This window comes from Hyla sarda, chromosome 1 (genome assembly GCF_029499605.1).
Source record: "Hyla sarda isolate aHylSar1 chromosome 1, aHylSar1.hap1, whole genome shotgun sequence".
NCBI classification, from domain to species: domain Eukaryota; kingdom Metazoa; phylum Chordata; class Amphibia; order Anura; family Hylidae; genus Hyla; species Hyla sarda.
In genome coordinates, this window is record NC_079189.1 from 258,044,088 (window position 1) to 258,056,761 (window position 12,674).

Below are 12,674 nucleotides of genomic sequence, written 5' to 3' on the forward strand. Positions count from 1 at the left end.
GACGAGAGCAGGCGCGTTAAGCTTAGGATGGCCGTCGACAGCTTCACACCTTGTATACTGTGGATTTAAGCATCAATAAATTATTTTCGGAATCGGAGCGGAAGGCAGCAATAGAGCAAAATGTCAACGGCAACCGGGATTCCCAGCCAGTCTCCCATGCCAGTACCTACCGGGCCCTAAGCTAGAGCAGTCTGCGATCTGACGAGAGCAGGCGCGTTCAGCTTAGGATGGCCATTGACAGCTTCATGCTTTTTATACTGTGCATTTAAGCATCAATAAATCCTTTTCGGAATCGGAGCGGAAGGCAGCAACAGATTAAAATGTCAACTGCACCCGGGATTCCCAGCCAGTCTCCCATGCTGGTACTTACTGTGCCCTTAGCTGGGTAGCAGTCTGCGATCTGACGAGAGCAGGCGCGTTCAGCTTAGGTAGGCCATTGACAGCTTCATGCTTTTTATACTGTGCATTTAAGCATCAATAAATCCTTTTCGGAATCGGAACGGAAGGCGGCAACAGAGCAAAATGTCAACTGCACCCGGGATTCCCAGCCAGTCTCCCATGCCGGTAATTACTGGGCCCTAAGCTGGGTAGCAGTCTGCGATCTGACGAGAGCAGGCGCGTTCAGCTTAGGATGGCCGTTGACAGCTTCACACTTTGTATACTGTGCATTTAAGCATCAATAAATCCTTTTCGGAATCGGAACGGAAGGCGGCAACAGAGCAAAATGTCAACGGCAGTCGGGATTCACAGCCAGTGTCCCATGCCGGTACTTACCGGGCCCTAAGATTTGTACCAGTCTGCGATCTGACGAGAGCAGGCGCGTTAAGCTTAGGATGGCCGTCGACAGCTTCACACCTTGTATACTGTGGATTTAAGCATCAATAAATTATTTTCGGAATCGGAGCGGAAGGCAGCAATAGAGCAAAATGTCAACGGCAACCGGGATTCCCAGCCAGTCTCCCATGCCAGTACCTACCGGGCCCTAAGCTAGAGCAGTCTGCGATCTGACGAGAGCAGGCGCGTTCAGCTTAGGATGGCCATTGACAGCTTCATGCTTTTTATACTGTGCATTTAAGCATCAATAAATCCTTTTCGGAATCGGAGCGGAAGGCAGCAACAGATTAAAATGTCAACTGCACCCGGGATTCCCAGCCAGTCTCCCATGCTGGTACTTACTGTGCCCTTAGCTGGGTAGCAGTCTGCGATCTGACGAGAGCAGGCGCGTTCAGCTTAGGTAGGCCATTGACAGCTTCATGCTTTTTATACTGTGCATTTAAGAATCAATAAATCCTTTTCGGAATCGGAACGGAAGGCGGCAACAGAGCAAAATGTCAACTGCACCCGGGATTCCCAGCCAGTCTCCCATGCCGGTAATTACTGGGCCCTAAGCTGGGTAGCAGTCTGCGATCTGACGAGAGCTGGCGCGTTCTGCTTAGGATGGCCGTTGACATCTTCACGCCTTGTATATTGTGGATTTAAGCATCAATAAATATTTTTATTAATCGGAGAGGTAGGCGGCAACAGAGCAAAATGTCAATGGCACTTTGAATTGCCAGCCAGTCTCCCATGCTGGTAACTGCCAGGGAGCAGTCTGCGATCTGAGGAGAGCAGGCATGTTCAGGCTTAGGATGGCCATTGACAGCTTCACACCCTGTGCATTGTGGATTTAAGCATCAACAAATCCTTTTCCGAATCGAAGCGGAAGGCAGCAACAGATTAAAATGTCAACTGCACCCGGGATTCCCAGCCAGTCTCCCATGCTGGTACTTACCAGGCCCTAAGCTGGGTAGCAGTCTGCGATCTGACGAGAGCAGGCGCGTTCAGCTTAGGATGGCCGTTGACAGCTTCACACTTTGTATACTGTGGATTTAAGCATCAATAAATAATTTTCGGAATCGGAGCAGAAACAGAGCAAAATGTCAACTGCACCCGGGATTCCCAGCCAGTCTCCCATGCTGGTACTTACCAGGCCCGAAACTGGGTAGCAGTCTGCGATCTGACGAGAACAGGCGCATTCAGCTTAGGATGGCCGTAGACATCTTCACACCCTGTATACTGTGGATTTAAGCATCAATAAATCCTTTTCGGAATTGGAGCGTAAGGCGGCAACAGAGCAAAATGTCAACGACACCCGGGATTCCCAGCCAGTCTCCCACGCCAGTACTTACCGGGCTCTAAGCTGGGTAGCAGTCTGCGATCTGACGAGAGCAGGCGCGTTCAGCTTAGGATGGCCATTGACAGCTTCATGCTTTTTATACTGTGCATTTAAGCATCAATAAATCCTTTTCGGAATCAGAGAGGAAGGCGGCAACAGAGCAAAATGTCAATAGCACCTTGGATTGCCAGCCAGTCTCCCATGCCCGTACTTGCCGGGCAGCAGTCTGCGATCTGACAAGAACAGGCACATTCAGCTTAGGATAGCCGTAGACTGCTTCACAACCTGTATACTGTGGATTTAAGCATCAATAAATCCTTTTCGGAATCGGAGCGGAAGGCGGCTACAGAGCAAAATGTCAACAACACCTGGGATTCCCAGCCAGTCTCCCATGCTGATACTTACCGGGCCCTAAGCTGGGTAGCAGTCTGCGTTCTGACGAGAGCAAGCGCGTTCAGCTTAGGATGGCCGTTGACAGCTTCACGCCCTTTATACTGTGCATTTAAGCATCAATAAATCCTTTTCCGAATCAGAGCGGAAGGCGGCAACAGATTAAAATGTCAACTGCACCCGGGATTCCCAGCCAGTCTCCCATGCTGGTATTTACCAGGCCCTAAGCTGGGTAACAGTCTGCAATCTGACGAGAGCAAGCGCGTCCAGCTTAGGATGGCCGTTGACAGCTTCACACTTTGTATACTGTGGATTTAAGCATCAATTAATATTTTTATTAATCGGAGAGGAAGGCGACAACAGAGCAAAATATGAATGGCACCTTGGATTGCCAGCCAGTCTCCCACGCCGGTATCTGCCGGGCAGCAGTCTGCGATCTGAGGAGAGCAGACACGTTCAGCTGAGGATGGCCCTTGACAGCTTCACACCCTGTATATTGTGGATTTAAGCATCAATAAATCCTTTTCCGAATCGGAGCGGAAGGCGGCAACAGATTAAAATGTCAACTGCACCCGGGATTCCAGCCAGTCTACCATGCTGGTACTTACCAGGCCCTAAGCTGGGTATCAGTCTGCGATCTGACGAGAGCAGGCGCGTTCAGCTTAGGATGGCCGTTGACAGCTTCACACCCTGTATTCTGTGCATTTAAGCATCAATAAATCCTTTTCGGAATCGGAACGGAAGGCGGCAACAGAGCATAATGTCAACTGCACCCGGGATTCCCAGCCAGTCTCCCATGCCGGTACTTACTGGGCCCTAAGCTGGGTAGCAGTCTGCGATCTGACGAGAGCAGGCGCGTTCAGCTTAGGATGGCCGTTGACATCTTCACGCCTTGTATATTGTGAATTTAAGCATCAATAAATATTTTTATTAATCGGAGAGGAAGGCGGCAACAGAGCAAAATGTCAATGGCACCTTGGATTGCCAGCCAGTCTCCCATGCCGGTAACTGCCGGGCAGTAGTCTGCGATCTGAGGAGAGCAGGCACGTTCAGGCTTAGGATGGCCGTTGACAGCTTCACACCCTGTATATTGTTGATTTAAGCATCAATAAATCCTTTTCCGAATCGGAGCGGAAGGCGGCAACAGATTAAAATGTCAACTGCACCCGGGATTCCCAGCCAGTCACCCATGCTGGTACTTACCAGGCCCTATGCTGGGTAGCAGTCTGCGATCTGACGAGAGCAGGCGTGTTCAGCTTAGGATGGCCGTTGACAGCTTCACACTTTGTATACTGTGGATTTAAGCATCAATAAATAATTTTCGGAATCGGAGCAAAATGTCAACTGCACCCGGGAATCCCAGCCAGTCTCCCATGCTGGTACTTACCAGGCCCGAAGCTGGGTGGCAGTCTGCGATCTGACGAGAACACGCGCATTCAGCTTAGGATGGCCATAGACATCTTCACACCCTGTATACTGTGGATTTAAGCATCAATAAAACCTTTTCGGAATCGGAGCGGAAGGCGGCAACAGAGCAAAATGTCAACGACACCTGGGATTCCCAGCCAGTCTCCCATGCTGGTACTTACCGGGCCCTAAGCTAGGTAGCAGTCTGCGATCTGACGAGAGCAGGCGCGTTCAGCTTAGGATGGCCGTCGGCAGCTTCTCGCCCTTTAAACTGTGCATTTAGGCATCAATAAATCCTTTTCGGAATCGGAACGGAAGGCGGCAACAGAGCAAAATGTCAACGGCAGCCGGGATTCCCAGCCAGTGTCCCATGCCGGTACTTACCGGGCCCTAAGATCTGTACCAGTCTGCGATCTGACGAGAGCAGGCGCGTTAAGCTTAGGATGGCCGTCGACAGCTTCACACCTTGTATACTGTGGATTTAAGCATCAATAAATTATTTTCGGAATCGGAGCGGAAGGCAGCAATAGAGCAAAATGTCAACGGCACCCAGGATTCCCAGCCAGTCTCCCATGCCAGTACTTACCGGGCGCTAAGCTGGGTAGCAGTCTGCGATCTGACGAGAGCAGGCGCATTCAGCTTAGGATGGCCATTGACAGCTTCATGCTTTTTATACTGTGCATTTAAGCATCAATAAATCATTTTCGGAATCGGAACGGAAGGCGGCAACAGAGCAAAATGTCAACTGCACCTGGGATTCCCAGCCAGTCTCCCATGCCGGTACTTACTGGGCCCTAAGCTGGGTAGCAGTCTGCGATCTGACGAGAGAAGGCGCGTTCAGCTTAGGATGGCTGTTGACATCTTCACGCCTTGTATATTGTGAATTTAAGCATCAATAAATATTTTTATTAATCGGAGAGGAAGGCGGCAACAGAGCAAAATGTCAATGGCACCTTGGATTGCCAGCCAGTCTCCCATGCCGGTAACTGCCGGGCAGTAGTCTGCGATCTGAGGAGAGCAGGCACGTTCAGGCTTAGGATGGCCGTTGACAGCTTCACACCCTGTGTATTGTGGATTTAAGCATCAATAAATCCTTTTCCGAATCGGAGCGGAAGGCGGCAACAGATTAAAATGTCAACTGCACCTGGGATTCCCAGCCAGTCTCCTATGCTGGTACTTACCAGGCCCTAAGCTGGGTAGCAGTCTGCGATCTGACAAGAGCAGGCACGTTCAGCTTAGGATGGCCGTTGACAGCTTCACACTTTGTATACTGTGGATTTAAGCATCAATAAACAATTTTCGGAATCGGAGCAGAAACAGAGCAAAATGGCAACTGCACCCAGGATTCCCAGCCAGTCTCCCATGCTGGTACTTACCAGGCCCGAAGTTGGGTAGCAGTCTGCGATCTGACGAGAACAGGCGCATTCAGCTTAGGATGGCCATAGACATCTTCACACCCTGTATACTGTGGATTTAAACATCAATAAATCCTTTTCGGAATCGGAGCGTAAGGCGACAACAGAGCAAAATGTCAACGACACCTGGGATTCCCAGCCAGTCTCCCATGCTGGTACTTACCAGGCCCTAAGCTGGGTATCAGTCTGCGATCTGACGAGAGCAGGCGCGTTCAGCTTAGGATGGCCGTTGACAGCTTCACGCCCTTTATATTGTGGATTTAAGCATCAATAAATAATTTTCCGAATCGAAGCGGAAGGCGGCAACAGATTAAAATGTCAACTGCACCCGGGATTCCCAGCCAGTCTCCCATGCTGGTACTTACCAGGCCCTAAGCTGGGTAGCAGTCTGCGATCTGACCAGAGCAGGCGCGTTCAGCTTAGGATGGCCGTTGACAGCTTCACACATTGTATACTGTGCATTTAAGCATCAATAAATCCTTTTCGGAATCAGAACGGAAGGCGACAACAAAGCACAACGTCAACGACATCTGGGATTCCCAGCCAGTCTCCCATGCTGGTACTTACCGGGCCCTAAGCTGGGTAGCAGTCTGCGATCTGCCGAGAGCAGGCGCGTTCAGCTTAGGATGGCCATTGACAGCTTCTTGATTTTTATATTGTGCATTTAAGCATCAATATATCCTTTTCGGAATCGGAACGGAAGGCGGCAACAGAGCAAAATGTCAACTGCACCTGGGATTCCCAGCCAGTCTCCCATGCTGGTACTTACCGGGCCCTAAGCTGGGTAGCAGTCTGCGATCTGACGAGAGCAGGCGCGTTCTGCTTAGGATGGCTGTTGACAGCTTCTCGCCCTTTATACTGTGCATTTAGGCATCAATAAATCCTTTTCGGAATCGGAACGGAAGGCGGCAACAGAGCAAAATGTCAACGGCAGCCGGGATTCCCAGCCAGTCTCCCATGCTGGTACTTACCAGGCCCTAAGCTGGGTATCAGTCTGCGATCTGTCGAGAGCAGGCGCGTTCAGCTTAGGATGGCCGTTGACAGCTTCACACTTTGTAAACTGTGCATTTAAGCATCAATAAATCCTTTTCGGAATCGGAACGGAAGGCGGCAACAGAGCAAAATGTCAACGGCAGCCGGGATTCCCAGCCAGTGTCCCATGCCGGTACTTACCGGGCCCTAAGATCTGTACCAGTCTGCGATCTGACGAGAGCAGTCGCGTTCAGCTTAGGATGGCCGTTGACATCTTCACGCCTTGTATATTGTGAATTTAAGCATCAATAAATATTTTTATTAATCGGAGAGGAAGGCGGCAACAGAGCAAAATGTCAATGGCACCTTGGATTGCCAGCCAGTCTCCCATGCCGGTAACTGCCGGGCAGTAGTCTGCGATCTGAGGAGAGCAGGCACGTTCAGGCTTAGGATGGCCGTTGACAGCTTCACACCCTGTGTATTGTGGATTTAAGCATCAATAAATCCTTTTCCGAATCGGAGCGGAAGGCGGCAACAGATTAAAATGTCAACTGCACCTGGGATTCCCAGCCAGTCTCCCATGCTGGTACTTACCAGGCCCTAAGCTGGGTAGCAGTCTGCAATCTGACGAGAGCAGGCGCGTTCAGCTTAGGATGGCCGTTGACAGCTTCACACTTTGTATACTGTGGATTTAAGCATCAATAAACAATTTTCGGAATCGGAGCAGAAACAGAGCAAAATGGCAACTGCACCCGGGATTCCCAGCCAGTCTCCCATGCTGGTACTTACCAGGCCCGAAGCTGGGTAGCAGTCTGCGATCTGACGAGAACAGGCGCATTCAGCTTAGGATGGCCATAGACATCTTCACACCCTGTATACTGTGGATTTAAGCATCAATAAATCCTTTTCGGAATCGGAGCGTAAGGCGGCAACAGAGCAAAATGTCAACGACACCTGGGATTCCCAGCCCGTCTCCCATGCTGGTACTTACCAGGCCCTAAGCTGGGTATCAGTCTGCGATCTGACGAGAGCAGGCGCGTTAAGCTTAGGATGGCCGTTGACAGCTTCACGCCCTTTATATTGTGGATTTGAGCATCAATAAATAATATTCCGAATCGAAGCGGAAGGCGGCAACAGATTAAAATGTCAACTGCACCCGGGATTCCCAGCCAGTCTCCCATGCTGGTACTTACCAGGCCCTAAGCTGAGTAGCAGTCTGCAATCTGACGAGAGCAGGCGCGTTCAGCTTAGGATGGCCGTTGACAGCTTCACACTTTGTATACTGTGCATTTAAGCATCAATAAATCCTTTTCGGAATCGGAACGGAAGGCGGCAACAGAGCAAAATGTCAACGACACCTGGGATTCCCAGCCAGTCTCCCATGCTGGTACTTACAGGGCCCTAAGCTGGCTAGCAGTCTGCGATCTGACGAGAGCAGGCACGTTCAGCTTAGGATGGCCGTTGACAGCTTCTTGATTTTTATATTGTGCATTTAAGCATCAATATATCCTTTTCGGAATCGGAACGGAAGGCGGCAACAGAGCAAAATGTCAACTGCACCCGGGATTCCCAGCCAGTCTCACATGCTGGTACTTACCGGGCCCTAAGCTGGGTAGCAGTCTGCAATCTGACGAGAGCAGGCGCGTTCAGCTTAGGATGGCCGTTGACAGCTTCTCGGCCTTTATACTGTGCATTTAGGCATCAATAAATCCTTTTCGGAATCGGAACGGAAGGCGACAACAGAGCAAAATGTCAACGGCAGCCGGGATTCCCAGCCAGTCTCCCATGCTGGAACTTACCAGGCCCCAAACTGGGTATCAGTCTGCGATCTGTCGAGAGCAGGCGCGTTCAGCTTAGGATGGCCGTTGACAGCTTCACACTTTGTATACTGTGCATTTAAGCATCAATAAATCCTTTTCGGAATCGGAAACGGAAGGCGGCAACAGAGCAAAATGTCAACGGCAGCCGGGATTCCCAGCCAGTGTCCCATGCCGGTACTTACCGGGCCCTAAGATCTGTACCAGTCTGCGATCTGACGAGAGCAGGCGCGTTAAGCTTAGGATGGCCGTCGACAGCTTCACACCTTGTATACTGTGGATTTAAGCATCAATAAATTATTTTCGGAATCGGAGCGGAAGGCAGCAATAGAGCAAAATGTCAACGGCAACCGGGATTCCCAGCCAGTCTCCCATGCCAGTACCTACCGGGCCCTAAGATCTGTATCAGTCTGCGATCTGACGAGAGCAGGCGCGTTCAGCTTAGGATGGCCATTGAAAGCTTCATGCTTTTTATACTGTGCATTTAAGCATCAATAAATCCTTTTCGGAATCGGAGCGGAAGGCGGCAACAGATTAAAATGTCAACTGCACCCGGGATTCCCAGCCAGTCTCCCATGCTGGTACTTACTGTGCCCTTAGCTGGGTAGCAGTCTGTGATCTGACGAGAGCAGGCACGTTCAGCTTAGGATGGCCATTGACAGCTTCATGCATTTTATACTGTGCATTTAAGCATCAATAAATCCTTTTCGGAATCGGAACAGAAGGCGGCAACAGAGCATAATGTCAACTGCACCCGGGACTCCCAGCCAGTCTCCCATGCCGGTATTTACTGGGCCCTAAGCTGGGTAGCAGTCTGCGATCTGACGAGAGCAGGCGCGTTCAGCTTAGGATGGCCGTTGACGTCTTCACGCCTTGTATATTGTGGATTTAAGCATCAATAAATATTTTTATTAATCGGAGAGGAAGGCAGCAACAGAGCAAAATGTCAATGGCACCTTGAATTGCCAGCCAGTCTCCCATGCTGGTAACTGCTGGGCAGCAGTCTGTGATCTGAGGAGAGCAGGCACGTTCAGGCTTAGGATGGCCGTTGACAGCTTCACACCCTGTGTATTGTGGATTTAAGCATCAATAAATCCTTTTCCGAATCGGAGCGGAAGGCAGCAACAAATTAAAATGTCAACTGCACCCGGGATTCCCAGCCAGTCTCCCATGCTGGTACTTACCAGGCCCTAAGCTGGGTAGCAGTCTGCGATCTGACGAGAGCAGGCGCGTTCAGCTTAGGATGGCCGTTGACAGCTTCACACTTTGTATACTGTGGATTTAAGCATCAATAAATAATTTTCGGAATCGGAGCAGAAAAAGAGCAAAATGTCAACTGCACCCGGGATTCCCAGCCAGTCTCCCATGCTGGTACTTACCAGGCCCGAAGCTGGGTAGCAGTCTGCGATCTGACGAGAACAGGCGCATTCAGCTTAGGATGGCCGTAGACATCTTCACACCCTGTATACTGTGGATTTAAGCATCAATAAATCCTTTTCGGAATCGGAGCGTAAGTTGGCAACAGAGCAAAATGTTGACGACACCTGGGATTCCCAGCCAGTCTCCCATGCTGGTACTTATCGGGCCCTAAGCTGGGTAGCAGTCTGCTATCTGACGAGAGCAGGCGCGTTCAGCTTAGGATGGCCGTTGACAGCTTCACACTTTGTATACTGTGGATTTAAGCATCAATAAATAATTTTCGGAATCGGAGCAGAATGTCAACTGCACCCGGGATTCCCAGCCAGTCTCCCATGCTGGTACTTACCAGGCCCGAAGCTGGGTAGCAGTCTGCAATCTGACGAGAGCAGGCGCGTTCAGCTTAGGATGGCCTTTGACAGCTTCTCGGCCTTTATACTGTGCATTTAGGCATCAATAAATCCTTTTCGGAATCGGAACGGAAGGCGACAACAGAGCAAAATGTCAACGACACCTGGGATTCCCAGCCAGTCTCCCATGCTGGTACTTACCGGGCCCTAAGCTGGGTAGCAGTCTGCGATCTGACGAGAGCAGGCGCGTTCAGCTTAGGATGGCCGTTGACAGCTTCGCGCCCTTTATACTGTGCATTTAAGCATCAATAAATCCTTTTCCGAATCTGAGCGGAAGGCGGCAACAGATTAAAATGTCAAATGCACCCGGGATTCCCAGCCGGTCTCCCATGCTGGTACTTACCAGGCCCTAAGCTGGGTAGCAGTCTGCGATCTGACGAGAGCAGGCGCGTTCAGCTTAGGATGGCCTTTGACAGCTTCACGCCCTTTATACTGTGCATTTAAGCATCAATAAATCCTTTTCGGAATCGGAACGTAAGGCGGCAACAGAGCAAAATGTCAACAGCAGACGGGATTCCCAGCCAGTGTCCCATGCCGGTACTTACCGGACCCTAAGATCTGTACCAGTTTGCGATCTGACGAGAGCAGGCGCGTTAAGCTTAGGATGGCCATCGACAGCTTCACACCCTGTATACTGTGAATTTAAGCATCAATAAATTATTTTCGGAATCGGAGCGGAGGGCAGCAATAGAGCAAAGTGTCAACGGCACCTGGGATTCCCAGCCAGTCTCCCATGCCAGTACTTACCGGGCCCTAAACTGGGTAGCAGTTTGCAAGGCGGCTACAGAGCAAAATGTCAACAACACCTGGGATTCCCAGCCAGTCTCCCATGCTGGTACTTACCGGGCCCTAAGCTGGGTAGCAGTCTGCGATCTGACGAGAGCAGGTGCGTTCAGCTTAGGATGGCCGTTGATAGCTTCTCGCCCTTTATACTGTGGATTTAAGCATCAATAAATTCTTTTCGAAATCGGAGCGGAAGGCAGAAATAGAGCAAAATGTCGACGGCACCCGGGATTCCCAGCCAGTCTCCCATGCCAGTACTTACCGGGCCCTAAGCTGGGTAGCAGTCTGCGATCTGACGAGAGCAGGCGCGTTCAGCTTAGGATGGCCATTGACAGCTTCATGCTTTTTATACCGTGCATTTAAGCATCAATAAATCCTTTTCGGAATCGGAGAGGAAGGCGGCAACAGAGCAAAATGTCAATAGCACCTTGGATTGCCAGCCAGTCTCCCATGCCCGTACTTGCCGGGCAGCAGTCTGCGATCTGACAAGAACAGGCACATTCAGCTTAGGATAGCCGTAGACGGCTTCACACCCTGTATACTGTGGATTTAAGCATCAATAAATCCTTTTCGGAATCGGAGCGGAAGGCGGCTACAGAGCAAAATGTCAACAACACCTGGGATTCCCAGCCAGTCTCCCATGCTGGTACTTACCGGGCCCTAAGCTGGGTAGCAGTCTGCAATCTGACGAGAGCAGGCGAGTTCAGCTTAGGATGGCCGTTGACATCTTCACGCCTTGTATATTGTGGATTTAAGCATCAATAAATATTTTTATTAATCGGAGAGGAAGGCGGCAACAGAGCAAAATGTCAATGGCACCTTGGATTGCCAGCCAGTCTCCCATGCCGGTAACTGCCGGGCAGCAGTCTGCGATCTGAGGAGAGCAGGCACGTTTAGGCTTAGGATGGCCGTTGACAGCTTCACACCCTGTATATTGTGGATTTAAGCATCAATAAATCCTTTTCGGAATCGGAGCGGAAGGCCGCAACAGAACAGAATGTCAACGACACCTGGGATTCCCAGCCAGTGTCTCATGCCGGTACTTACCGGGCCCTAAGATCTGTACCAGTCTGCGATCTGACGAGAGCAGGCGCGTTAAGCTTAGGATGGCCGTCGACAGCTTCACACCTTGTATACTGTGGATTTAAGCATCAATAAATTATTTTCGGAATCGGAGCGGAAGGCAGCAATAGAGCAAAATGTCAATGGCACCCGGGATTCCCAGCCAGTCTCCCATGCCAGTACATACCGGGCCCTAAGCTGGGTAGCAGTCTGCGATCTGACGAGAGCAGGCGCGTTCAGCTTAGGATGGCCATTGACAGCTTCATGCTTTTTATACTGTGCATTTAAGCATCAATAAATCCTATTCGGAATCGGAGAGGAAGGCGGCAACAGAGCAAAATGTCAATAGCACCTTGGATTGCCAGCCAGTCTCCCATGCCCGTACTTGCCGGGCAGCAGTCTGCGATCTGACAAGAACAGGCACATTCAGCTTAGGATAGCCGCAGACGGCTTCACACCCTGTATACTGTGGATTTAAGCATCAATAAATCCTTTTCGGAATCGGAGCGGAAGGCGGCTACAGAGCAAAATGTCAACAACACCTGGGATTCCCAGCCAGTCTCCCATGCTGGTACTTACCGGGCCCTAAGCTGAGTAGTAGTCTGCGATCTGACGAGAGCAGGCACGTTCAGCTTAGGATGGCCGTTGACAGCTTCACGCCCTTTATACTGTGCATTTAAGCATCAATAAATCATTTTCTGAATCGGAGCGGAAGGTGGCAACAGAGCAAAATGTCAACTGCACCCGGGATTCCCAGCCAGTCTCCCATGCCGGTACTTACTGGGCCCTAAGCTGGGTAGCAGTCTGCGATCTGACGAGAGCAGGCGCGTTCAGCTTAGGATGGCCG

At 50.7% G+C, this 12,674-nt stretch overlaps 9 pseudogenes; all 9 read right to left on the minus strand.

Annotated features, from left to right (window-relative positions):
- Positions 1 to 1,722: 1,722 nt before the first annotated feature.
- LOC130350327 (5S ribosomal RNA) lies at positions 1,723 to 1,842 on the minus strand (annotated as a pseudogene).
- A 3,639-nt stretch (positions 1,843 to 5,481) lies between these two features.
- Positions 5,482 to 5,601, minus strand: LOC130325376 (5S ribosomal RNA; annotated as a pseudogene).
- A 3,690-nt stretch (positions 5,602 to 9,291) lies between these two features.
- LOC130350338 (5S ribosomal RNA) lies at positions 9,292 to 9,411 on the minus strand (annotated as a pseudogene).
- A 663-nt stretch (positions 9,412 to 10,074) lies between these two features.
- On the minus strand, positions 10,075 to 10,194 carry LOC130313727 (5S ribosomal RNA; annotated as a pseudogene).
- Positions 10,195 to 10,276: 82 nt separating this feature from the next.
- LOC130331684 (5S ribosomal RNA) lies at positions 10,277 to 10,396 on the minus strand (annotated as a pseudogene).
- A 380-nt stretch (positions 10,397 to 10,776) lies between these two features.
- LOC130327470 (5S ribosomal RNA) lies at positions 10,777 to 10,896 on the minus strand (annotated as a pseudogene).
- Positions 10,897 to 10,978: 82 nt separating this feature from the next.
- LOC130347580 (5S ribosomal RNA) lies at positions 10,979 to 11,098 on the minus strand (annotated as a pseudogene).
- Positions 11,099 to 11,965: 867 nt separating this feature from the next.
- Positions 11,966 to 12,085, minus strand: LOC130336406 (5S ribosomal RNA; annotated as a pseudogene).
- Positions 12,086 to 12,357: 272 nt separating this feature from the next.
- On the minus strand, positions 12,358 to 12,477 carry LOC130331514 (5S ribosomal RNA; annotated as a pseudogene).
- Positions 12,478 to 12,674: the final 197 nt, after the last annotated feature.